The sequence below is a fragment of the Rattus norvegicus genome, chromosome 6, assembly GCF_021556685.1.
Source record: "Rattus norvegicus strain SHRSP/BbbUtx chromosome 6, alternate assembly SHRSP_T2T, whole genome shotgun sequence".
In the NCBI taxonomy this organism is placed as follows: Eukaryota; Metazoa; Chordata; class Mammalia; order Rodentia; family Muridae; genus Rattus; species Rattus norvegicus.
Genome location: NC_141539.1, coordinates 139814723 through 139840982, shown reverse-complemented (window position 1 = coordinate 139840982; position 26260 = coordinate 139814723). Strand labels below are relative to the sequence as shown.

Genomic DNA, 26260 nt, shown 5'->3' with positions numbered 1-26260 from the left:
GGAATTTCCAGGATCACTTCAGACTCCTGGAAATGTTAGCCTATGTTGTACAGAATTGTGTTTGTTTGTTTGTTTGTTTGTTTTTTTCTTTCTAATAGGTAAACATTTCTCAGAGATGCACTGCAAATACAGATGTGCTCATTAACAGATTGTGTGCACGTCTCACGGTGTATTAACAACACAGACTTACATGAAGCATTTATTTAAACGTCAGAAATTAAGCAAGCCCAGGACAGCCATCTCATCTCCCAAAGGATCATACCCAGCTCCCCTGTGCTAGACTTCTGGAATCAGGAAGAAGCTGCTGTCTCTAGACTCCATAGCCAACATTAACCTTACTTTAGGATCCATGAGCAGAAAATAAGAACCCCAGGGTGAAAATAACACAGCAAGTCTGTAAAACACTTCCCAGCATCCAGAAGACACAGACAGACTTCCGCCTGGCAGAGTTTTCCTAGAACCTGCTGTTGCCGGCTCCCGTACTCTTGCCTCCCTCCCAAGCCACACAGTCTCTGTTTTCCTTTCAGACAGCAGCAGCTTTCCTCTTAGGTTTAGTGGATCGAGCAGATGGGCCCACAGCAAGGATGGTCATGAGAGCTCATTTCCTACAGTGACCCTGGGCCTCACCTTTCTGACACATGCTTGGTAATTTTGGAACGTCAGGGGGACACTAACAATTCTCTGTCATCCCTCCATTCATCATCGCTAAATAAAAACGGGCAGAGAAATTCCCAGGAAAGGTTAATTCGTACCTACCTCTGCCTGGGTCTTCTCACTGAGTGTTTGCAGGGTTTCTTAGCCCCAGAGACTGTCACTCACAGCCCTCCCAGCACAAGAGATTAATACAGTTCAGGCAACCCCCACTTAGTCACTTTTGTGGTTTTGTGGCTTTCAAATCTTTTTTTTTTTTTTTTTGCATGTTAAGCTGAGTTTATTTGGAAGAACATGGTACAAGAATGTCCAATAAGCTTTGGAGAAGAATGGATCCAGTGTTTTAGGCTTTATCACTTGTATGGCCCTGGGGTAAGTTTCTTTTTTTTTTTTTTTTTTTTTTTATTAACTTGAGTATTTCTTATATACATTTCGAGTGTTATTCCCTTTCCCGGTTTCCGGGCAAACATCCCCCTCCCCCCTCCCCTTCCTTATGGGTGTTCCCCTCCCAACCCTCCCACCATTGCCGCCCTCCCCCCATAGACTAGTTCACTGGGGGTTCAGTCTTAGCAGGACCCAGGGCTTCCCCTTCCACTGGTGCTCTTACTAGGATATTCATTGCTACCTATGGGGTCAGAGTCCAGGGTCAGTCCATGTATAGTCTTTAGGTAGTGGCTTAGTTCCTGGAAGCTCTGGTTGCTTGGCATTGTTGTACTTTTGGGGTCTCGAGCCCCTTCAAGCTCTTCCAGTTCTTTCTCTGATTCCTTCAATAGGGGACCTATTCTCAGTTCAGTGGTTTGCTGCTGGCATTCGCCACTGTATTTGCTGTATTCTGGCTGTGTCTCTCAGGAGCGATCTACATCCGGCTCCTGTCGGTCTGCACTTCTTTGCTTCATCCATCTAGTCCAATTGGGTGGCTGTATATGTATGGGCCAAATGTGGGACAGGCTCTGAATGGGTGTTCCTTCAGTCTCTGTTTTAATCTTTGCCTCTCCCTTCCCTGCCAAGGGTATTCTTTTTCCTCATTTAAAGAAGGAGTGAAGCATTCACATTTTGATCATCCGTCTTGAGTTTCGTTTGTTCTAGGGATCTAGGGTAATTCAAGCATTTGGGCTAATAGCCACTTATCAATGAGTGCATACCATGTATGTCTTTCTGTGATTGGGTTAGTTCACTCAGGATGATATTTTCCAGTTCCAACCATTTGCCTACGAATTTCATAAACTCGTTGTTTTTGATAGCTGAGTAGTATTCCATTGTGTAGATGTACCACATTTTCTGTATCCATTCCTCTGTTGAAGGGCATCTGGGTTCTTTCCATTTTCTGGCTATTATAAATAAGGCTGCGATGAACATAGTGGAGCACGTGTCTCTTTTATATGTTGAGGCATCTTTTGGGTATATGCCCAAGAGAGGTATAGCTGGATCCTCAGGCAGTTCAATGTCCAATTTTCTGAGGAACTTCCAGACTGATTTCCAGAATGGTTTTACCAGTCTGCAATCCCACCAACAATGGAGGAGTGTTCCTCTTTCTCCACAACCTCGCCAGCATCTGCTGTCACCTGAGTTTTTGATCTTAGCCAATCGCACTGGTGTGAGGTGAAATCTCAGGGTTGTTTTGATTTGCATTTCCCTTATGACTAAAGATGTTGAACATTTCTTTAGGTGTTTCTCAGCCATTCGGCATTCCTCAGCTGTGAATTCTTTGTTTAGCTCTGAACCCCATTTTTTAATAGGGTTATTTGTTTCCCTGCGGTCTAACTTCTTGAGTTCTTTGTATATTTTGGATATAAGGCCTCTATCTGTTGTAGGGTTGGTAAAGATCTTTTCCCAATCTGTTGGTTGCCGTTTTGTCCTAACCACAGTGTCCTTTGCCTTACAGAAGCTTTGCAGTTTTATGAGATCCCATTTGTCAATTCTTGATCTTAGAGCATAAGCCATTGGTGTTTTGTTCAGGAAATTTTTTCCAGTGCCCATGTGTTCCAGATGCTTCCCTAGTTTTTCTTCTATTAGTTTGAGTGTGTCTGGTTTGATGTGGAGGTCCTTGATCCACTTCGACTTAAGCTTTGTACAGGGTGATAAGCATGGATCGATCTGCATTCTTCTACATGTTGCCCTCCAGTTGAACCAGCACCATTTGCTGAAAATGCTATCTTTTTTCCATTGGATGGTTTTGGCTCCTTTGTCAAAAATCAAGTGACCATAGGTGTGTGGGTTCATTTATGGGTCTTCAATTCTATTCCATTGGTCTATCTGTCTGTCTCTGTACCAATACCATGCAGTTTTTATCACTATTGCTCTGTAATACTGCTTGAGTTCAGGGATAGTGATTCCCCCTGAAGTCCTTTCATTGTTGAGGATAGCTTTAGCTATCCTGGGTTTTTTGTTATTCCAGATGAATTTGCAAATTGTTCTGTCTAACTCTTTGAAGAATTGGATTGGTATTTTGATGGGGATTGCATTGAATCTGTAGATTGCTTTTGGTAAAATGGCCATTTTTACTATATTAATCCTGCCAATCCATGAGCATGGGAGATCTTTCCATCTTCTGAGGTCTTCTTCAATTTCTTTCTTCAGTGTCTTGAAGTTCTTATTGTACAGATCTTTTACTTGCTTGGTTAAAGTCACACCGAGGTACTTTATATTATTTGGGTCTATTATGAAGGGTGTCGTTTCCCTAATTTCTTTCTCGGCTTGTTTCTCTTTTGTATAGAGGAAGGCAACTGATTTATTTGAGTTAATTTTATACCCAGCCACTTTGCTGAAGTTGTTTATCAGCTTTAGTAGTTCTCTGGTGGAACTTTTGGGATCACTTAAATATACTATCATATCATCTGCAAATAGTGATATTTTGACCTCTTCTTTTCCGATCTTTATCCCTTTGATCTCCTTTTGTTGTCTGATTGCTCCGGCTAGAACTTCAAGAACTATATTGAATAAGTAGGGAGAGAGTGGGCAGCCTTTTCTAGTCCCTGATTTTAGTGGGATTGCTTCAAGTTTCTCTCCATTTAGTTTAATGTTAGCAACTGGTTTGCTGTATATGGCTTTTACTATGTTTAGGTATGGGCCTTGAATTCCTATTCTTTCCAGGACTTTTATCATGAAGGGGTGTTGAATTTTGTCAAATGCTTTCTCAGCATCTAATGAAATGATCATGTGGTTCTGTTCTTTCAGTTTGTTTATATAATGGATCACGTTGATGGTTTTCCGTATATTAAACCATCCCTGCATGCCTGGGATGAAGCCTACTTGATCATGGTGGATGATTGTTTTGATGTGCTCTTGAATTCGGTTTGCCAGAATTTTATTGAGTATTTTTGCGTCGATATTCATAAGGGAAATTGGTCTGAAGTTCTCTTTCTTTGTTGTGTCTTTGTGTGGTTTAGGTAAAAGAGTAATTGTAGATTCGTAGAAGGAATTCGGTAGGGCTCCATCTGTTTCAATTTTGTGGAATAGTTTGGATAATATTGGTATGAGGTCTTCTATGAAGGTTTGATAGAATTCTGCACTAAACCCATCTGGACCTGGGCTCTTTTTGGTTGGGAGACCTTTAATGACTGCTTCTATTTCCTTAGGAGTTATGGGGTTGTTTAACTGGTTTATCTGTTCCTGATTTAACTTTGATACCTGGTATCTGTCTAGGAAATTGTCCATTTCCTGAAGATTTTCAAATTTTGTTGAATATAGGTTTTTATAGTAAGATCTGATGATTTTTTGAATTTCCTCTGAATCTGTAGTTATGTCTCCCTTTTCATTTCTGATTTTGTTAATTTGGACGCACTCTCTGTGTCCTCTCGTTAGTCTGGCTAAGGGTTTATCTATCTTGTTGATTTTCTCAAAGAACCAACTTTTGGTCCTGTTGATTCTTTCTATGGACCTTTTTGTTTCTACTTGGTTGATTTCAGCTCTGAGTTTGATTATTTCCTGCCTTCTACTCCTCCTGGGTGTATTTGCTTCTTTTTGTTCTAGAGCTTTTAGGTGTGCTGTCAAGCTGCTGACATATGCTCTTTCCTGTTTCTTTCTGCAGGCACTCAGCGCTATGAGTTTTCCTCTTAGCACAGCTTTCATTGTGTCCCATAAGTTTGAGTATGTTGTATCTTCATTTTCATTAAATTCTAAAAAGTTTTTAATTTCTTTCTTTATTTCTTCCTTGACCAGGTTATCATTGAGTAGAGCATTGTTCAATTTCCACGTATATGTGGGCATTCTTCCCTTAGTGTTGTTGAAGACCAGTTTTAGGCCGTGGTGGTCCGATAGCACGCATGGGATTATTTCTATCTTTCTGTACCTGTTGAGGCCCGTTTTTTGACCAATTATATGGTCAATTTTGGAGAAAGTACCATGAGGAGCTGAGAAGAAGGTATATCCTTTTGCTTTAGGATAGAATGTTCTATAAATATCCGTTAAGTCCATTTGGCTCATGACTTCTCTTAGTCTGTCGACATCACTGTTTAATTTCTGTTTCCATGATCTGTCCATTGATGAGAGTGGGGTGTTGAAATCTCCCACTATTATTGTGTGAGGTGCAATGTGTGTTTTGAGCTTTAGTAAGGTTTCTTTTACGTATGTAGGTGCCCTTGTATTTGGGGCATAGATATTTAGGATTGAGAGTTCATCTTGGTGGATTTTTCCTTTGATGAATATGAAGTGTCCTTCCTTATCTTTTTTGATGACTTTTAGTTGGAAATTGATTTTATTTGATATTAGAATGGCTACTCCAGCTTGCTTCTTCTGACCATTTGCTTGGAAAGTTGTTTTCCAGCCTTTCACTCTGAGGTAGTGTCTGTCTTTGTCTCTGAGGTGTGTTTCCTGTAGGCAGCAGAATGCAGGGTCCTCGTTGCGTATCCAGTTTGTTAATCTATGTCTTTTTATTGGGGAGTTGAGGCCATTGATATTGAGAGATATTAAGGAATAGTGATTATTGTTTCCCTTTATATTCATATTTGGATGTGAGGTTATGTTTGTGTGCTTTCATTCTCTTTGTTTTGTTGCCAAGACGATTAGTTTCTTGCTTCTTCTAGGGTATAGCTTGCCTCCTTATGTTGGGCTTTACCATTTATTATCCTTTGTAGTGCTGGATTTGTAGAAAGATATTGTGTAAATTTGGTTTTGTCATGGAATATCTTGGTTTCTCCATCAATGTTAATTGAGAGTTTTGCTGGATACAGTAACCTGGGCTGGCATTTGTGTTCTCTTAGGGTCTGTATGACATCAGTCCAGGATCTTCTGGCCTTCATAGTTTCTGGCGAGAAGTCTGGTGTGATTCTGATAGGTCTCCCTTTATATGTTACTTGACCTTTTTCCCTTACTGCTTTTAATATTCTTTCTTTATTTTGTGCGTTTGGTGTTTTGACAATTATGTGACGGGAGGTGTTTCTTTTCTGGTCCAATCTATTTGGAGTTCTGTAGGCTTCTTGTATGCCTATGGGTATCTCTTTTTTTAGGTTAGGGAAGTTTTCTTCTATGATTTTGTTGAAGATATTTACTGGTCCTTTGAGCTGGGAGTCTTCACTCTCTTCTATACCTATTATCCTTACGTTTGATCTTCTCATTGAGTCCTGGATTTCCTGTATGTTTTGGACCAGTAGCTTTTTCCGCTTTACATTATCTTTGACAGTTGAGTCAATGATTTCTATGGAATCTTCTGCTCCTGAGATTCTCTCTTCCATCTCTTGTATTCTGTTGGTGAAGCTTGTATCTACAGCTCCTTGTCTCTTCTTTTGGTTTTCTATATCCAGGGTTGTTTCCATGTGTTCTTTCTTGATTGCTTCTATTTCCATTTTTAATTCCTTCAACTGTTTGATTGTGTTTTCCTGGAATTCTTTCAGGGATTTTTGCGATTCCTCTCTGTAGGCTTTTACTTGTTTATTAATGTTTTCCTGTGCTTCCCTAAGTGTGTTCAGGTCTTTCTTGAAGTCCTCCAGCATCATGATCAAATATGATTTTGAAACTAGATCTTGCTTTTCTGGTGTGTTTGGATATTCCATGTTTGTTTTGGTGGGAGAATTGGGCTCCGATGATGCCATGTAGTCTTGGTTTCTGTTGCTTGGGTTCCTGCGCTTGCCTCTCGCCATCAGATTATCTCTAGTGTTACTTTGTTCTGCTATTTCTGACAGTGGCTAGACTGTCCTATAAGCCTGTGTGTCAGGAGTGCTGTAGACCTGTTTTCCTCTCTTTCAGTCAGTTATGGGGACAGAGTGTTCTGCTTTCGGGCGTGTAGTTTTTCCTCTCTACATGTCTTCAGCTGTTCCTGTGGGCCTGTGTCTTGAGTTCACCAGGCAGCTTTCTTGCAGCAGAAAATTTGGTCTTACCTGTGGTCCCGAGGCTCAGGTTCGTTCGTGGGATGCTGCCCAGGGGCTCTCTGCAGTGGCAGCAACCAGGGAGACCTGTGCCGCCCCTTCCGGGAGCTTCAGTGCACCAGGGTTCCAGATGGTCTTTGGCTTTTTCCTCTGGCGTCCGAGATGTGTGTGCAGGGAGCAGTCTCTTCTGGTTTCCCAGGCTTGTCTGCCTCTCTGAAGGTTTAGCTCTCCCTCCCACGGGATTTGGGTGCAGAGAACTGTTTATCCGGTCTGTTTCTTTCAGGTTCCGGCGGTGTCTCAGGCGCAGAAGTCCTGCCGCTCCTGGGTCCTCCCCCACGGGAGCCCAGAGGCCTTATACAGTTTCCTCTTGGGCCAGGGATGTGGGCAGGGGTGATCAGTGTTGGTGGTCTCTTCCGCTCTGCAGCCTCAGGAGTGCCCACCTGACCAGGCGGTTGGGTCTCTCTCTCACCTGGTCTGGGAGCAGAGAGCTGCTGCGGGCCTTGTTTGTTTTTTTAATTAACTTGAGTATTTCTTATTTACATTTCGAGTGTTATTCCCTTTCCCGGTTTCTGGGCAAACGTCCCCCTCATCCTTCCCCCTCCCCTTCTTAATGGGTGTTCCCCTCCCCACCCTCCCCCCATTTCCGCCCTCCCCCCAACAATCACGTTCACTGGGGGTTCAGTCTTAGCAAGACCAAGGGCTTCCCCTTCCACTGGTGATCTTACTAGGATATTCATTGCTACCTATGAGGTCAGAGTCCAGGGTCAGTCCATGTATAGTCTTTAGGTAGTGGCTTACTCCCTGGAAGCTCTGGTTGCTTGGCATTGTTGTTCATATGGGGTCTCGAGCACCTTCAAGCTCTTCCAGTTCTTTCTCTGATTCCTTCAACGGGGGTCCTATTCTCATTTCAGTGGTTTGCTGCTGGCATTCGCCTCTGTATTTGCTGTATTCTGGCTGTGTCTCTCAGGAGTGATCTACATCCGGCTCCTGTCGGCCTGCACTTCTTTGCTTCATCCATCTTGTCTAATTGGATGGCTGTATATGTATGGGCCACATGTGGGGCAGGCTCTGAATGGGTGTTCCTTCTGTCTCTGTTTTAATCATTGCCTCTCTATTCACTGCCAAGGGTATTCTTGTTTCCCCTTTTAAAGAAGAAGTGAAGCATTCACATTTTGATCATCCCTCTTGAGTTTCATGTGTTCTAGGCATCTAGGGTAATTCAAGCATTTGGGCTAATAGCTACTTATCAATGAGTGCATACCATGTGTGTTTTTCTGTGATTGTGTACCTCACTCAGGATGATATTTTCCAGTTCCAACCATTTGTCTATGATTTTCATAAAGGCATTTTTTGATAGCTGAGTAATATTCCATTGTGTAGATATACCACATTTTCTGTATCCATTCCTCTGTTGAAGGGCATCTGGGTTCTTTCCAGCTTCTTGCTATTATAAAGAAGACTGCTAAAAATATAGTGGAGCATGTGTCTTTTTTAAATGTTGGGGCATCTTGTGGGTATATGCCCAAGAGAGTTATAGCTGGATCCTCAGGTAGTTCAATGTCCAATTTTCTGAGGAACCTCCAGACTGATTTCCAGAATGGTTGTACCAGTCTGCAATCCCACAAGCAATGGAGGAGTGTTCCTCATTGTCTGCATTCTTGCCAGCATTTGTTGTCACCTGAGTTTTTGACCTTAGCCATTCTCACTGGTGTGAGGTGAAATCTCAGGGTTGTTTTGATTTGCATTTCCCTTATGACTAAAGATGTTGAACATTTCCTTAGGTGTTTCTCAGCCATTCGGCATTCCTCAGCTGTGAATTCTTTGTTTAGTTCTGAACCCCATTTTTAAATAGGTTATTTGTCTCCCTGCAGTCTAACTTCTTGAGTTCTTTGTATATTTTGGATATAAGCCCTCTATCTGTTTTAGGATTGGTAAAGATCTTTTCCCAATCTGTTGGTTGCCGTTTTATCCTAACCACAGTGTCCTTTGCCTTATAGAAGCTTTGCAGTTTTATGAGATCCCATTTGTCGATTCTTGATCTTAGAGCATAAGCCATTGGTGTTTTGTTCAGGAATTATTTCCAGTGCCCATGTGTTCAAGATGCTGCCCTAGTTTTTCTTCTATTAGTTTGAGTGTATCTGGTTTGATGTGGAGGTCCTTTATCCACTTGGACTTAAGCTTTGTACAGGGTGATAAGCATGGATCGATCTGCATTCTTTTACATGTTGACCTCCAGTTGAACCAGCACCATTTGCTGAAAATGCTATCTTTTTTCCATTGGTTTTGGCTCCTTTGTCAAAAATCAGGTGTCCATAGGTGTGTGGGTTCATTTCTGGGTCTTCAATCCTGTTCCATTGGTCTATCTGTCTGTCTCTCTACCAATACCATGCAGTTTTTATCACTATTGCTCTGTAATATTGCTTGAGTTCAGGGATAGTGATTCCCCCTGAAGTCCTTTTATTGTTTACAATAGTTTTAGCTATCCACTTTGCTGAAGTTGTTCATCAGCTTTAGTAGTTCTCTGGTGGAACTTTTGGGATCACTTAAATATACTATCATATCATCTGCAAATAGTGATATTTTGACTTCTTCTTTACCAATCTGTATCCCCTTGATTTCCTTTTGTTGTCTGATTGCTCTGGCTAGTACTTCAAGAACTATATTGAATAAGTAGGGAGAGAGTGGGCAGCCTTGTTTAGTCCCTGATTTTAGTGGGATTGCTTCAAGTTTCTCTCCATTTAGTTTAATGTTAGCAACTGGTTTGCTGTATATGGCTTTTACTATGTTTAGGTATGGGCATTGAGTTCCTATCCTTTCCAGGACTTTTATCATGAAGGAGTGTTGAATTTTGTAAAATGCTTTCTCAGTGTCTAATAAAATGATCATGTGGTTTTGTTCTTTCAGTTTGTTTATGTAATGGATCACATTGATGGTTTTCCATATATTAAACCATCCCTGCATGCCTCGGATGGAGCCTACTTGATCATGGTGGATGATTGTTTTGATGTGCTCTTGGATTTCTTTTGCCAGAATTTTATTGAGTATTTTTGCATCAATATACATAAGGGAAATTGTTCTGAAGTTCTCTTTCTTTGTTGGGTCTTTGTGTGGTTTAAGTATAAGAGTAATTGTGTCTTCATAGAAGGAATTCGGTAGTGCTCCATCTCTTTCAATTTTGTGGAATAGTGTGGATAGTATTGGTATGAGGTCTTCTATGAAGGTCTGATAGAATTCTGCACTAAACCCGTCTGGCCCTGGACTCTTTTTGGTTGGGAGACCTTTAATGACTACTTCTATTTCCTTAGGAGTTATGGGGTTGTTTAACTGGTTTATCTGTTCCTGATTTAACTTCGGCACCTGGTATCTGTCTAGGAAATTGTCCATTTCCTTCAGATTTTCCAGTTTTGTTGAATATAGGCTTTTATAGTAAGATCTGATGATTTTTTGAATTTCCTCTGAATCTGTAGTTATGTCCAGGATTGGGTTTTAATGTTAGAAATGTGGACTTTCTTTTACCATGGAAATTCTCTAGAGATCTCTCTCATTGTTGCAGACTATTAAAGTTCTTGCTTGTTCACACACTAGTAGAATTTTAAAAGGTTCTATAATAAAGCAATATTTCATGAGAACGAGTAATTTTGCTGATAGTTATAAAATAACCCAGTGGAACTTCGTGTGTGTGAGGATAACTAGGGAGATTTGGTAGTACATTGCTTCTCACATGACTACCATTTTAGTAATACTATTACTGATGTTTGAGAATAGTTGTATTCATCTTCCCTATCATGAAGTTTTCAAACACAAGTCCACAATTTATTGATGACAAACTAATCATTCTTATAGCTAAGTCATAAGCTCTCCAATGCCTATATAAGTAATTTGATATATTACAATTAACTGTAGAAAACACACACATATATTATTATTGAAATAATCCTTCCCAACTATTTGAGTGTTCTTCTCATTCTACACTGCTAAAGTTATGATCAACCTAAAATTATTCACTTTACCTCAATTCTGTTTGTTTTCGTTCCAACTGATATGATGGTGACATGAAATAAGACTTCAGAGAATCAAATAAACATCTTAAAATATGGGGTACAAATATAAATAAAAAATTATCACCTGAGGAATATTGAATGAGTGAGAAACACCTAGAGAAATCTTCAACATCTTCAGTCATCAGGGCAATGACAATCAAAATAACCATGAGATTCCACCTCAACCAATTAAAATGGCTAAGATCAAAAACTCAGGTGACAGAAAATGCTGCTGAGGAAGTAGAGAAAGATGAACACTCCTCCATTGTTGGTGTGATTGCAAGCTGGTACAACCACTAAGGAAGTCAATCTGGCCGTGCCTCTGAAAAGTGGACATAGTACTATATCAGGACCCAACTACATAATTTCTTGGCATATACCCAAATTGTGCTCCAATATATAACAAAGAGACTCATTCTCCAGTATGTTCATAGCAGACTTATTTATAACAGCCAGAAGCTGTTGAAGATGTACTTCAACAGAGGAATGCATATAGAAAATGTGGTACATTTACACAATGGAATATTACTCAGCTATTAAAAGCAATGACTTCTTGAAATTCTTATGAAAATGGAAATAAAAATGTCATACTGAGTGAGGTAATCCAAACATAAAAGAACACACATGGTATATACTCACTAAGTGGAGATGAGCCCAAAAGCTCAGAGTACCCACATACAATTTACAGACCACATGAACAGCAAGTAGGAAGACCAAATTGTAAATACTTCACTCCTTAGGACAGGTAACAAATACATTTGCAAATTGCTCTTTCTAACTCTATGAATAATTTAGGGAATTTTGATGAGGATTGCATTGAATTTGTACATTGCTTTAGGCAAAATGGCCATTTTTACTATATTAATCCTGTCAATCCGTGAGCATGGGAAGTCTTTCCATCTTTTGAGAACTTCAATTTCTTTCTTCACTTGCTTGGTTACAGTGACACTGCCATATTTTATGTTATTATTACTATTATGAATGGTGTCATTTACCTAATTTCTTTTTCAGCCTGTTTATCCTTTGAGTAGAGGAAGGCTACTGATTTGTTTAAGTTCATTTTATAAAATCCACAGACCACATAAAGCTCAAGAAGAAGGACAGCCAAAGTATGGATCCTACAGTCCTTCTTAAATGGGGAACAAAATATTTGTAGAAGGAGATATGGAGACAAAGTTTAGATCAAAGACTGAAAGAATGGACATTAAGGGATGGTCCCATTTGAGGATAGAGCATATAGGTCACACACACACACACACACACACACACACACACACACACACACACATACACACAGGAACCAAAACTATATTGATGAAGCTATGAAGTGTATGTTGATAGGGGCCTAATATATCTGTCTCCTGGGAGGCTCATACAGAGCGTGACAAATACAGAGGCAAATGCTAGAAGCAAACCATTCAACTGAGAATGGGATACCTATTGGAGGAGTTGGAGAAAGGATTGTAGTAGGTGAAGAGGTTGGCAAGCACATAGGAACAACAGTACCAACCAACCAGAGCTCCCAGGGAATAAACCACTACCGAAACAGTAAACATGGACAGACCCATGGCTCCAGTTGCATATGTAGCAGAGGATGGCCTTGTTGGGCACCAATGGGAGGAGATGCCTTTTGTCCTGCCAAGGCTGGAACCCCCAGTGCACGGGAATGTCAGCGAGGGAGGTGGGAAGGGGAGTGGTGGGGGAGATGGAACACCCTTATAGAATAAGGGGGGATGGGAGAGGGATTTTCTGGATGAGAAACCAGGAGAGGGGATAAATTTGAAATTTAAGTAAAAAATATCCAATTAAAAAAATAGAAAAAAAGAAGAAGGGGGAACAAAATACCCTCAGGATGAAATACAGAGGCAAAGTGTGGAGCAGAGACTGAAGGAAAGGCTATCCAGTGACCGCCCAACCTGGGGATCCATCCCTTATATGGTCACTAAACTCAGAAACTATAGATAGACAGATCAATTAGATAGATAGATAGATAGATAGATAGATAGATAGATAGATAGATAGATAGATAGATAGAAAGACTCTCAGGAGACATATATATCTGGCTTCTGTCAGTAAGAACTTCCTGGCATTATCAGTAGGGTCTTGTTTTGATGCATATATAGGTAGGAAGAAGAGGATGCATAAAAGTAACATCTCTAATCACCAAAAAGATTGAAATTAAATCCAAAATTCTATATTGCCTGTAACTAATGGTGTGAAAGCCATTTAGAAAGAATAAAAACGAAGGTTATAAATATGGAGTAAAATTGAACCCTGTTCCATGTAATCGCAGCATGGTTTCACAATATTTGAAAATAATTTGGAGCACATGCAACATATACATTTATGAGACCATATGACAGTCTACAAAGAAAATAAAATTTCAATTAAACTTTAAATTATACTTTTGCTATTACTATTCCTGATCCCACTATTCCACTGTCTCGCTGTAAGTGTCTCTGAGGAGGCCTGCACTCTGAACTCTGATAAGGTTACCCTCATTGAATTGTGTTTCTAGCTCTCACATCCGTATAGTCCTTCTCCTATGTGTTGCCAGTCTGGATTTATTCATGAGAATTTTAAGAATAGAGTAATATAAGTCATTTTTTAAATGGTGGTAAATTGTATGTCCTGGCAGGTTCTTTGTCAATTTTAGGAAAACTATAAATATCCGAGGGAAGAATCCCCAATTGAGAAAACACCTTCATGATATCTGGCTGTACACACGCCTGTGAGGTATTTCTTTAATAGTAATAAAGATGGAAGGGCTTAGCCTACTGTTGCTGTAGCAAATTCCTGGGATTTATACCTTAAAAAACCTAGATTGTATAAGAAAGCAAGATGAGCAGGCAGTGCAGTGGAAACCCTTCCTTCTTCTAAGTTTTATACAAGCTTCCATCAGAAAGCCTTGTCCAGATTAAATCTAGAATAAAAATGTGATTAAATGTGTCTTCTTACCTCAAATATCCAGATGAGAAATAAATCTTCACAAATAAGCTTAAGCAGAAACCACTCACAGTTATGTTTTCCATTTTTGTTTTAGTCAAATTGAAACATAAATTAGCTACTACAGTGGGCATAAAATACTCTCCACATATTACTATATACACATTGGTTAGTTTCCAGGTGAGTAAGTAGCCACAAAATCACTGTGGCATAAGATAATAAAACAGTCCTTGCTTCTCAAAACCACTATAAGCACTCCCTTATTTGATTTTTTTTCCAAATATTTTAGGCCATGTACTGACAAGACCCATGCTTTCTGGATGAGTTTGGCAATTGCTCAAGGGATAATGGCTTTTCCCTTAAAACAGAGGTTGATTGAGTTTTCTAATGGAAGCAGAATTGCCCAATTTCAATGGTTCCACACTAATGAATTTTTTTTCCTCCAGGATCTTTCTTCCAGCCTGCTTGTTACTTCAAATGTGAGGAATCTCTATTAGGCAGCATCATTGTATATTCCACTGTCTTAAAACTCACCAGAAAGTTTGTATTTTCATTAAATTAGTTTTTACAGATACAAGAAAGGTAATTATCAAAAATGTTGCCACCCTCCAACTATCAGGGACCTCCAAGGTCCTGTAGGCTATAGTGAGTCAGTCCCTCCCTTACCATTCCTTGGTTCTCCTCATCAATAGGGAATACCCAAATCACCATCTATCTTTCTAGCTAGTATGTTGCACTTCTTCTCCTGGAACCTTTCTTCAGTACTAGCCAAATTCCCACCACAGACTATCAGGAGCCCTCCATTGTCTCACAAGGTAAGGAGACAAATATAATGACCTTGAAACTTTAAGTCCCAGAAAATTGTCTCTAAGGTATAACCAAGAGTCCTACCTGCCACTACCCTAGTATTCTATGACTCTTCTCTCTGCCTTCCTTGTCCACATCCTCTAATGTTAGGCTTTCTTCATGGCTAGGATGACCCAGTTACCCCATCTGTACAAAAGGTCCAAATAGTAACTTTGAACTTTTGAAGACTTTGAGTCTCTACATCTGTTTTGGTCACCTGCTATGTGAAGACTATCAGAGGAGTCATGCTAGGCTATTGTCAGCAAATATACCATTATTAGCATCAGGGATTGGCCACAGGATAGGTTTTAGTTTAAGCCAGTTGTGGGTTAGACATTTCAATCTCTGCTCCCTCTTTCCCCTTTGAGTCTCGGCTTCCTCTAAATATCATATTCAGAGATCATCTATACAAATAGGGTGTGCAGCAATCAATGATGAGTACACATATTATTAATATATTAATAAATAATTATAATATTATATAATATATAATTATATATTATAATAAATAATAATTAATCAAATTATTGCTATGCACATGACTCTCCTTTGTGTGTTTGCTCAATACAGCATATGTATGTGTGGGGGTGTTTGTGTACATGCTAACAAAAGATTCCTTTTCTGTTGATCAGTACCCTATTATTATACATTTTTTTCACTGGCCATTACTTTACCTGCTGGTTACCCTGTCTGTCCAGTGTACCCTAGTGATAATATGTCCACTGTGTTAAAAAAAACTGGAATGGGGTGGGGGAATTCTGATATTATCTAGAAAGCAGGGGCAATGGAATTTCCCAGAAAATTATAAGGGTAACCCTACTAAGACTCTGAACAATAAGTCAAGTCGAATCTGTAGCAGCTTCCTCCTGTAACAAGACATAAGTTCCAGTTGAAGCATGAAGACACCAACCCAGCTTCAAAAGCCTAGACACATTGTTTGTCCTACATACAGGATGATCAAGGATAAAGCTGTAGAAGAATCTGAGGAAATTGTCAAGCAATGACTGGCCCAAACTGAGACCAAAGCCATGAGAAAGAAAGAGCCCACCCCTGACACTATTAATAATATTCTTCTACAATTTCAGTGAGGACTCTAGCATAAATGTCATACAGAATATTTCACCCAGATTCTGATACATCCAATACAGAAACCCACAACCAAACATTAGGCTTTGTGTGGAAAGAGATTGTGGAATCCTCTTAAAGAAGGAAAGAAGATTAAAGAAGTCAGAAATTTCAATGACATCACAAGAAAAGGTAGAGAATCAACTAACATCAGGCCATACGGACTCACAGAGACTTAACCATCAACCAGTGGGCATATATTAGCTAGAACTATGCCCTCTACACATGTGAAACAGATGTGCATCTTGGTCTTCACAACCACAAACCACAGGTTCTGGGGCTATTTCTGACTGTATTCTCTTCCTTGGATCAGTGTCCCCTAACCAAACTAGTCTCAATGGTGTAAGATGAGCCTAGTGTTCCTACAGGTTGATAGAACAAAGCAGTTTGATATCCATGGGAGGATTTCCATTGTCTGAGGAGATGGGAGGAAGAGACCAGAGGATTTGGAATAAGAGGGATAAACTAGCAGGAGAAGAAGTAGCAAGAGATTTCATCAGGATTAAAGTAAATAAAGAAATTATTTAATGAATAATATGAACAATAAAATAGAAGTACCAATAAAAATGGCCCATTGCATGAGTGTCTGCATGTACAGTAAACAAAATTTAATGACTAGAGAAACACATAAGAATAAATACCTCTCAAACAGAATGATAAACAACTATAAATAACATATGGATTTATCTCGAACTCCCTCCCTTTGTAAAAGGGAAGTCTCTTTGTGACTAACTTCAACAGAGATTCAGGGAAAGTATAATCTACATGGCATAGGATTACAATATGCTACACAAACCCAAATAAACCAGATATAAAATTACTTGAGTAAGGAGTCTCATATCAACTTCTTCAATGCCCTGTGAGAAAAGAACATCTCTTCCTTTGAACCCCTTCCCCAGCACTTGTAAGGACAAGGTAAATACCAGATACACCCAAAAGGGATATACTGTGCACACTACCTGAAAAATATTATTCTAATCAAAACAGATTGAGTAGAGTACTTACAGTGGTGTGTACCCATCAGAAGTTGCACAGAATCGCTCTGTCCCCAATATCAAAACCTGTCTACACAGCTGCTTTTCACAAAAAAAGCTTACAGAAAATGAAATTTGAGACACAAAATATGAGGTCCCAAAACCAATAAGGTAAACTGACATTTTCTGGTTTCTGAATGAGCAGGTTGTTTCCAACACTTTACTTCCTTTTTCCAGCGGTATATATTACTAATAGAGAAGAGCACTACAAGTATTTGTTCTGTATGGTCACCAACACTTTAAGGTACAGGGTCCCCCATGTTCATTTGTGCCCTCTGCTCCATTTGCAATCATCACTTAGGAGTCTGTGGTTTATTCAGTAATTCATCAATATATTCCTCAAGTCTGGTTAAATACGGCCACTATGACCTGTTATGAAGAACAGACGTTTCAATCCTACACCAATACAGAAATATATTTAGGAATGTGAGTTTTTATATGCTACAAGCTGAACACAGAGACAAATCAAAAAATATATAACAGTACATGCAGATAAATATATGAAATCACATATACTAAATGCTTTTCAGACCTCCTTCATAAGATATATTTTTTAGATGAGTAATAAAGATAAGACACACTCAACAGACACCAAGAAAATAAATTTTCATGCTTCCTGAAGCAAGATTTCCCACCACAAGAGCTCCAATTACATCCCAAACCTTTTTCTGGAATTTACGGAGATATAAATGCATGTAGGATATGGATATCTCGTCTTCCTCCACTGCATAAATGTAGCTCAATTCCAGTAATTAACCACATGCTTTTATTCCAAAGCCTGTACAGTGTGACATATAAAATTTCTTTATTGTCTGAAATTGGATCAGAATAAACAAGAAAATTGTTCCTGAGTATACATTGTCATTTTCTCTAATGATCACAAATCAAACCTTATTAAAACTTGAAGCCTTGTCCTGTGCTTCCTTTGATCCACTCAGGAAACTCCCCCGATAAAAAGCAGCCTTCAAGCACAGGCTGAAAGCTCTGGCCTACCTGAGAAGCCTAATATCCTTCTCACTATAGACTCCATCAGAGCATGACTGTCCTGGAGCTACTCCTCTTCCTGGTGACATTTTCAAACTACAAGTGGTTCAGGGTTTTAATGAGGGCCACAGGCATGTAATTTATGGGATGTATAAATGTATTTTTTGTTATAATTCTACTTTAATTTACTTTTACTTTTTTTTTACTTTACAACCCTCTCACTTCCCTGACAACGAAGGGTGCAGGATGTACCTGGAAGAGAATGGGGGACAAAAGACATGAAGAAGGATGCAAAGAGTCTGATCAAGGCGACAATTTTATTTTTTCCCAAGGCTGAATTTATACCATAACATGGGTAACAGAGGGAGGGGGAAGTGTGAAACATTTACACAGGCCAAGGACACAATATTTGTGTGGTCAGGGAATCGGACACACAATTCATGATGTTAATAGGATGTCAGAAAGGTAACAGGTTTGTCATATCTATTAGTCAGCAGGGTGTTGGTTTTTTCAGAAAGGTTACAAGTCATCATATTGGGAGTCTTAATGTCAGATGTTATCATCTTGATGACTACATTTGTACTAGTCTTCTGTAGCTGGCTGGGGATTTTCCATGAACCCAGTCATACTTAACAGTAACTTTAATAATAACATCAATAATGGAGGGCTCCAAGGGCATTGCTCCCAACATCTCCCCCTTCCTTATAGACAAATGAAAAGGTGACTAAATGGCTGTGATATCCTGGAATGAGCCCCTCGGAAATGCATCTGTCTTAGGTTGGAGTGATATTTGTCACATGGCCAAGAGAATCCTACGGTCAGTGTCTCTCATGGTGTAAGGCAGCAGTTAATGGTGTCCTTCCTGTCTTAGGCCCTTTAATCATGAATATATCACTCTCTTACCCGACATTGACTGTCCAGTTAAGCACGCAGGGGTTACAACTCATTGACATTTCAGTAAAGACAACAGGACAACAGGCAGAAAAGAATGTTGGCCTGATTTGGCTTAATGACAAAAATGTCCTTGACTGAGCTGGGAGGAGATGTATAGTTGAGCTCAGCCATCATTAAAAGCATCCTCCATAGCTAGCCTATGGTAATATGCCTGAATAGGTTTTTCTGCTATATTATCTACCTGATGTTCAACAAAGCCGGTTAAACAATTAAATGCCCAAGGTCCAAAAGATATAAGCAAAAGAAGGCCTACTAGTGGGTCCAACAGAGAGGGAAGAAGGGTGGACAACCAAGGGGATGTGGAGAAAAGATTTTGATACTAGTTCTCAGCTTTTTCTCTTTCTTGTTTTCTCTTTTCTAATCCCTTTTTGACCTTTTTCATGTTCTCTTTAACCATATTCTAACACACAGGAAGTATCCAAATACTGCCTTTCTCTTACAAACCAGAATTCACTGTGATTGCACAAAGTTGGGAAATTAAAGGTAAAAAGCCAACCAGAAATAAGTACACTTGTTCGCATATACGGTTTACATAAAGGGGGGCAGACAATTTTTCTTTCTTATTAACCTCTGACTCTTAAAGATAGTATGAGTCAAAAGTAAAATAGTCAGATATACTTAAAACACTGCTCCATTTTGGATAGGTGTGGAAGTTTAAAAATTGAATGAATTTATATGATTGTAAATGTTTACCATGAAATATCACAGAAAGGATGCCACCAGGCAGAGAATTACAATTTTAACTGATAGTAAACATCATAAATGATTTGGAGAAACCTCAGCATTGAATTATAACCATCAGGAAATAAAATAAAGACATACATAGGTATCCCATGCATGTTATGTCAGAAATAAGCAACCCCAACTCAGTACAATACAGTATCAATAACTGAAAATTAAATGTTGATACATAGAAGGAAAAGATAACATATTGATTGTCATTGTCGAAATTCCCAAAATAATTCCAATAGTCAATTCAATTTGGTTTCATGTATCAATCATAATTGCATTATCCAAAAAGCCAAATCCTACAAAATGTATCGAATTGTGGAAGAATACATATCTCAGCTGTCCTGGAGTGGGTGGTAGAACTTCCACTTCTTCCTGTGTGATGGCAATGTACTCAAAGCGGTGCAGTTCTTTGAGCAAGCAGCTCCTCTCGGTGGAGTGCAGGCTGTAGATGAAGTCACATGTGACCTGCACCATGTTCAGTGTCTCCATGGGCTCCTTCTTGGGATGAGTCCCCAAAAGCAGAGGAGTAAGAATGTCCAGGATCTTTTAACAATTTTATGGTAAATGTAATCCCTGTATTGGAACCTGATTGAAACATTCTAAGACTCTAAGTATATCCACGTGTCCAATCCTGGTTTCAAGCCGTGGAGGGAAATTTAATATTTAGGGGGATGCACCATCCCTTTGTTTTAGAATTAGAACCTTCACAATGGGAATCTGGGACATGCACATCATTAGCAGAACGGGGGTAGTATAAGTCAAGCAATGCAGTGTATAAGGTGATAAAATTCTTAGGAAGAGGGAAAAAGGAGCCAGGCAAGAAAGCTAAGGAGTGGCTCATTGAGAGCTGGTGGAACAACCAGATCAGGTGACAAATAGCATTCAGTCACACAGCTAAATGAGGAAGCTTTCTTGGGACAAAAAGGCCAGTGCAAAAACAAGCACAAGCTTTGTGCCTGTGTAACAGAAAGGTGAGCAGAGGGGCATCAGGAGTCTGTTACCGGCTATCTCTCTGAACTTGGATTCTCCCTTAAGGAGTACCTACCTTCAGTGTCAGCTCAGTGGCTCTGCTTCTCAAGAGACCCAGCCTCTAAACGTCACTAGGCTTCCAGGAAGAACTAATAACAAAGAGATGGAAAAATAGTTAGGACCTGGTTGCTAGATGCCAAGTGGCTAACAAAAGAATTGTATAGTTTGTCTGCTTTTGGGGGGAAGTTGCTTCCAGGCTGTCAGACATGCCCAGCAACCTTGAGCCAAAAGACCAGGAGAAAATAGCATTTGAGTATTGAAGGGGGCCTTGCCCAGGTGGGTGTTATCCGATTGAAGCTTCGGGTATCAGAGAGTAAGCTATAGTGAGAGATAACTGACTATAAGGACTCTTTCCACTGCCATTCCTGAGGCAGGGGTCACAGTTGAGTGGGGCTTCCTGCCTCTTATATCCAATAAAGAGTTTACTAATTCTGGGGTACTGATCTTTAATAGAAATATAGGCCTCCCCTAGAATTAGAAGCCTCTGAATCCCGAACTTCTGTAGCAGTCCTTCACCAAGCTGTTTCTCTGGGTTAGTGGGCCATGGAAAAGAAAACATTGATCCTGACCTTGGCAACAGCCTCCAGATGGAGTAAGCTGAAGAGCCTGTGCCAAGACTTTCTCCTCTTATCATCCTAGAGTAAAGCCTGTTCTGTCTGGCAAAACAAAGTTCCTTGCAGTCTGCTTCAGGCTCTTTCTGAAACGACTTTAGGGGCTCCCTGCCCCCCAACCTGGGGCATTTTGACCACAGAGACAGGAACTGACTGCCGTGGGAATAGGATCAGAGGCACTCTCTATGTCAATGATGACTAACAGAGAAGATTAATGTTGGAGACTGACTCTTTGCCTGGAATAGGGCCAGCAGATAAGGCAGGCTCCATTAAACAAATTCTCTTAATGAAACCCCTCCTTCTGTGAGCAAGTGTTGAAGGTCTGGCCACTGAAGGCAGCAACTGGAATTATCACTATTTGTTCTCTGCACCCAAATCCCGTGGGGAAGAGAACTGACCACCCAGGAGTACAGACATCCTGAGACCACAGGGCAGACTGCCAACTCTGCATACCTTGGTCCAAGGGGAAACTGCACAGCACCTCTGGAAACAGGGATATAGGAACAGACAGCTGCCAGTACACCCTGTTCTGTTCTGCTGCCAGGACCGAACTGAACTGTCCAAACAGCTCCCTGCACCAAAATCCTTTGGGGGAGAGAAATGGACCCACAGAAGTGTGTAAAATCTTGAGAAGTCAGAGAAGACTACCCTCTGCCCACAGTCCAGACCCAAGAGGGAATCGCATAGTGCCAATTGTGCCTGCTGGGTGCAAGGACCTATGATCAATCAGGAACAGGACACTGATTCCTGCCTGCGCCTAGACATGGAAGACAGTCTCCAAGAGTGCCAACACATCTGAAATCAGAATACTTGTTCTCAGGAAAGTCCGAAAGACAACAAGAAAGCAGTTCTACAGGAGTGCTGACACAGAGGCCTATAGCAGGCTCAAGTCACTCTCAGAAACAGCAAGACAAGCAGACACCAGAGACAACCCAATTGCTAGATGCAAGCACAGGAACCTAAGCAACAGAAACCAAGACTACTTGGCATTATCAGAGCCCAGTTCTCCCACCAAAGAAAATACTGGATATCCAAACAAACTAGAAAAGCAAGTTTTGGATTTAAAATCAGATTTTCTGATAATGATGGAGGACTTTAAGAAAGACATAAAGAACTCCCATAAAGAAATGCAGGGAAACTCAAGTAAACGAGTAGAAACCCTTAAAGAGGAAATACAAAAAACCCTGAAAGAATTAGAGGAAAACACAAACAAACAGGTGAATGAATTGAAAATGGAAATAGAAAAGACAGCACAAAGGGACACAACCCTAGATATAGAAAACCTAAGGAAGAGACAAGGAGTCTTAGATACAAGCAACCCCAACAGAATACAAGAGATAGAAAAGAATCTCAGGGGCAGAAGATACCATAGAAAACATTGACAAAACTGTAAAAGATGATGTAAAATGCAAAAAGCTCCTAGCCCAAAACATACAGGAAATGTAGGACATAATGAGAAGTACAAACCTAAGGATAATAGCAATAGAAAAAAGTGAAGACTCCCACCTTAAAGGACCAGTAAATATATTCCACAAAACATTATAGAAGAAAACTTCCCTAACCTAAAGAAAGAGATGCCCATCAACATAACAGAAGCCTACAGAACTCCAAATAGATGGGACCAGAAGAGAAATTCCTCCTGTCACGTAATAGTTAAAACACCAAATGCACAAAACAAAGAAAGAATATTAAAAGCAGTAAGGGAAAAAGTCAAGAGACATATAAAGGCACACCTATAAGAATTACACAAGATTTCTCATGAGAGACTATGAAAGCCAGAAGGTCCTGGAAAGATGTCATTTGGACCCTAAGAGAACAAAAATGCTTGCCCAAGTTACTGTATCTCAATTAACATAGATGGAAAAACCAAGACATTCCATGGCAAAACCAAAATTTACACAGTGTCTTTCTACAAATCCAGGCCTAGAAAGGAAAATAGATGGAAAACTCCAATCCTAAGAGAGAAGCTACACCTTAAAGAAAACAAGAATATAATTTCCTTGCAAGGAAACCAAAAGAGAGACCAACAAATAGAATTCCACCTCTAACAATGAAAAAACCGGAAGCAACCATCACTATCCTTAATATCTCTCAATGTCATCAGACTCAATTCCCAAATAAAAAGACATAAACTAACAGAGTGGATACATAAAGTTGACCCAGCATTTTGCTGCATGCAGGAAACATATGTCACATACAAAGGCTGAATAAATTGCTAGAAAACAAATTTCCCGGCAAATGGCCTGAAGAAACAAGCAGGACTTGCCATTCTAATATCAAATAAAATTGACTTTCAACCAAATGGACACTTCATATTCATCAAAGGAAAAATCCACCAAGATGAACTCTCAATCCTAAATATCTATTATCCAAATGCTATGGCACCCACATTCATAAAAGAAACCTTACTAAAGGTCAAAGCACACATTGCACCTCACACAATAATAGTAGGAGATTTCAACACCCCACACTCATCAATAGACAAATAGTGGAAAGAGAAATTAAACAGAGACATAGAGAAACTAACAGAAGTTATGAATCAAATGAATTTAACAGATATTTATAGAACATCCCATCCTAAATCAAAAGGATATACCTTCTTCTCAGCACCTGATGGAACCTTCTTCAAAATTGACCATATAATCAGTCACAAAGCAGGCCTCAACAGATAGAGGACAGTAGAAATAATCCAATGCATCCTATCAAATCTCCACACACTAAAATTGGTCTTCAATAACAAAAATAATGACAGACAACTGGGAAGGGGAATAACATTTGAAATGTAAATAAAGAAATATATTTAGTAAAAAATTAAAAAAAATATCACTATTTGCAGATGGTATGATAGTCTAGACTAATGATCCCAAAAGTTCCTCTAGATACCTACTAAGCCTGATAAACAACTTCAGCAAAGTGTCTGGGTATAAAATTAGCTCAAACAAAACAGTAGACTTCCTCTATACAAAGGATATTCAGGTTGAGAAAGAAATTAGGGAATTGATACCATTCACAGTAGTCACAAATAACATAAAATACCTCTGTGTTACTCTAACCAAGCAAGTGAAAATTCTATATGACAAGAATTTCAAGGCTCTGAAGAAAGAAATTGAAGAAGGTATCAGAAGATGGAAAGACCTCCCATGCTCATGTACTGACAGTATTAGTATAGTAAAATTGGACATTTTGCCAAATGCAATGCACAGATTCAATGCAATCACGATCAAAATTCCAACTCAATCCTACACAGAGTTAGATAAAGCAATTTTTAAATTCATTTGGATAAACAGAAAACCCATTATACCGAAAACTATCTTCAACAATACAAGAACTTCTTAGGGGAATCACCATCCCTGACTTCAAGCAATATTACAGAGCAATAGTGATAAAAACTGAATGGTATTGGTACAGAGACAGGCAGGTAGATAAATGGAATAGAATTGAAGACCCGGAAATAAACCCATACACCTATGGTCACATGATCTTTGACAAAGTATCTAAAATCATCCAGTGGAAAAAAAGATAGCAATTTCAAAACATGGTGATGGTAAAACTGGAGGTCAGCCTATTGAAGAATGCAAATCGAACCATTCTTATCACCCTGTAAAAAGCTTAAGTCCAAGCATATCAAGGACCTCCACATAAAACCAGAAACACAAAGTTATAGAAGGATATTTGGGGAAGGGCCTCAAAAGCATGGGTACTGGGGAAAATTTCGTGAACAAGACACTATTGGCATATGCTCAAAGACCTAGAATCAACGAATGTGGCCTCATATGACAGCAAAGCTTCTGTATGGCAAAGGTCACTTTCATTAGGACAAAACGGCAACCAAGAGATTGGGAAAAGATCTTTAACAATCCTACCTCCGTTAGGGGTCTAATGTCCAATATATATATATATATATATATATATATATATATATATATATATATATATATATATATATATATATCAAGAAGTTAAACTCCAGAGAGCCAAATAACCCATGAAAAATGGGATACAGAGCTAAACAAAGAATTCTCAGCTGAGGAATATCGAATGACTGAGAAGTACTTAAAGAAATGCTCAACATCCTAGTCATTAGGGAAGTGCAAATCAAAACAACCCTGAGATTCCACCTCACACCAGACAGGTTAAATAGGGTAAATGTCATCCCAGAATTTAATTAAACCCACTGTTTGTACTAATTATATTCATTGAGGAAAAGGAAAGCTAAAAACCAAATTTGACTCAAAGAGAAATCCATCTTCATAGCCAACTCTGAGTGGTCGGCAGAATGAGACCAGGACTGTTTCTGATGCCAGCCTCCATATGACCTGAGGACTGCATGCTATCATGAAAAATCAAATTCTTAAAAAGTTTTATAAGAAATATGAATTCTCCTACAATAACCTTTCATATGTAACCCTGTCCAAGACCCATATTCAGGAAATGACATAAGCTTCTCAGACAATGGGAAAGACTAAACTGATATCTAGAAACAAAATTATATGTGCCACTAATTATTCATTTAATTACTTATTTAGGGCACATGACAGTATGGAAACAAAGCATGTTCCATGCACATGTGCTAAACAAAACTAAATGGAGTGTGGTCAAATCTTATGCAAGATATGTGAATTTGAAACCTCCATTAATTTTTCAAACTCTGTAAGATACAACTGTGATTTTCATGTCTTATATCTGCTATGATCACTGGCTTTAAACTAGGTCTAATTCCTGAGCATGCTATAGCAGGAAGACATGCAAATAAGCCTTCTCTGTGCCCAGGAGAAATGAGTCCTGCCCTGCCCCTGAAGCTCTGGCAGAGCGCCCCAGCCCTGGATTCCCAGGGTCTCTCAATCAGTGATCAGCAGTGAACACAGACCACTGGCCATGCACTTCAGGCTCAACTTGCTTTTCCTTGTTTTTCTTTAAAAGGTAATTTGGAGACATGAGTTCTGTGTGTTGTGTGAACATTGAGGAATAGAAAAAAAACTGTTTTGCTTCATTATTTTGTTCTGTTTTCT

General features: G+C 39.5%; 1 long non-coding RNA gene across 1 annotated transcript in view; it reads right to left on the bottom strand.

Moving 5' to 3' along the window:
• Positions 1-16990, bottom strand: part of LOC148005517 (uncharacterized) — a 116164-nt gene extending 99174 nt beyond the window's left edge. The window contains exon 1 of the long non-coding RNA XR_015623434.1: positions 16913-16990. This is a non-coding gene — a long non-coding RNA (uncharacterized LOC148005517). The remainder of the gene's footprint in view (positions 1-16912) is intronic.
• Positions 16991-26260: the final 9270 nt, after the last annotated feature.